Below are 378 nucleotides of genomic sequence, written 5' to 3'. Positions count from 1 at the left end.
AGGGCGGGCAGGCACCCACGGCAGTGAGATGGGGTAGTGACGCTACCGAAGACGGACATGAAGCGTGGCGTGCAACGTTGAACCAGATGGGTCCTCTCAGCATCGCAGCCCCAGGCTCTGGCAGCCAGAGCCAAGGCCGAAGCCACCTTTTTCCCCAATTTCTCACATGCTGTTGCCCACCCCCACCACGCGCCCACCCCGGCAGCACACGCTCTGCTCAGTCTTTTTCTTCACTGGGCTTTCTGCGAGCTCTGGCCACGACCAACGGCAGCTCTGGGTCCCTCCTGCTTGGAGACTGCCAAGTGCCAGGGTCCCGGTGCGAGCCCGGGGAAGCGCCTGGGTGCCAGGCCCCCTGGGTAGGACGTGGCTCTGGAGAGT

This window comes from Fulmarus glacialis, unplaced genomic scaffold (assembly GCF_000690835.1).
Source record: "Fulmarus glacialis isolate BGI_N327 unplaced genomic scaffold, ASM69083v1 scaffold19968, whole genome shotgun sequence".
NCBI classification, from domain to species: Eukaryota; Metazoa; Chordata; class Aves; order Procellariiformes; family Procellariidae; genus Fulmarus; species Fulmarus glacialis.
Note: the sequence above shows the minus strand (reverse complement) of the source record.